The sequence below is a fragment of the Orycteropus afer genome, unplaced genomic scaffold, assembly GCF_000298275.1.
Source record: "Orycteropus afer afer isolate SDZICR_OR568_19922 unplaced genomic scaffold, OryAfe1.0 scaffold00677, whole genome shotgun sequence".
Lineage (NCBI taxonomy): Eukaryota > Metazoa > Chordata > Mammalia > Tubulidentata > Orycteropodidae > Orycteropus > Orycteropus afer.
The window spans coordinates 1-1,450 of record NW_006922264.1 but is presented as its reverse complement, the minus strand read 5'-3'; positions in this window follow the sequence as shown (position 1 = coordinate 1,450).

Below are 1,450 nucleotides of genomic sequence, written 5' to 3'. Positions count from 1 at the left end.
CTACATAACAACAGCTTCAGAGAACTCAAAAAAAAAAAAAAAATCTATACATACAGTAGAAGAAAAGCTATATAAATGTGTGTTTACATATGTTTTTCTTTTTGGAAAAAATAAGTGGAGGAAAAAACAATAAATAAGATTGCTTCTAAAATTTTCATTGAATGTTGTATTTAAATATTGCATTATGTAAATCCAGAAAGACAACAGTGAGTAAAGCTTGGGATCACAAGCATTAACCTGAAATTTTATCTGTCTTTATTGCCGTGACAATTATGATTTTTAACATTGCAGGGCAACATAGAAAAGACCTAAAACTAAGCTACTAATTGTTGCTTTACTCTTCTGTTTTACAGTAATAATACATAAAATATTTTTTATATGTTAAGAATTCACAATTATACTTTAAATCAGTTATTTTTTAATTAAACCATTAGTTTGGTAAATATGAACAAAACTCAGCTTATTAGTCTGTTATTAATCAAACAATAGAATTTTAATTTTGGGAGAAAATTAGATACTTTATAAGAGGTGTACAATTCCACTGTTATTTCCTCCTCCTTCTTCATTTTCTTCGTTTCCACAGAAAATATTATTCTCAATAAATCTTATTATACATAATTGCAATTAAATAAAGGAGTTAATAGTATTTTGGTTTGAAATGAACAAAGCAAGAGGGTAGGAGGTCACTACCTTTTTAGCCTTTATTTATTTAATTAATTATCTCTCCTAATGGGTACTTGTTTATTGTGGAAGATAAACTGTTAATCTGAGGGAGAAAATCGTTTAAATTTGTGATCTAGATAAAACTGTTGTTTCATGAACAAGGAAACTGAGGCAAGTTGAACCTAAATGTCTTTCCTTGAACTACTGATAATGTATTTTAAAACCATATGCACATCATTAAAGGATTGATTGCAATCCTTTTCTGAAAACTTTCTGCACTGAAAGTCTGAAGGAAAATGATGTACTAGTGATAATAACAGTGTGCTGAACAATACAGTATAGATTTGTTCTTTTTAATACATTGGATATGCTTTTAGCCCTCACCTTGAAGTCAAATCAATTTATATTCTATAATGGGTGGAGTTCAATTATCAACATTTTCCTCTTAGCCTCTGCTTTTTAATATGACTACATATAATGGTTTAAAATTATATTCACTCAATCTATATTCATGTGACCTCTAGAATTTTATTTGAAGCAAGGCAGCAATAAAATTACTGACTTGAGTTACTAACATGCATTAATATGATAAAAATTAATGTGAATAAGTGCTGGAAAATCATATTGAATATATGTCCTATCTAAACCAAGTTAGCTAATTATACTATTACATGAGCCTGTTTTCAGTCAGTTGATGATTTTAAAAACCTGTAATGAAAACATTTATCAAAATGGCACTAAATTCTTATTAAGTCATTAATTTAACAAATGTTCTTTTGAATTTTTA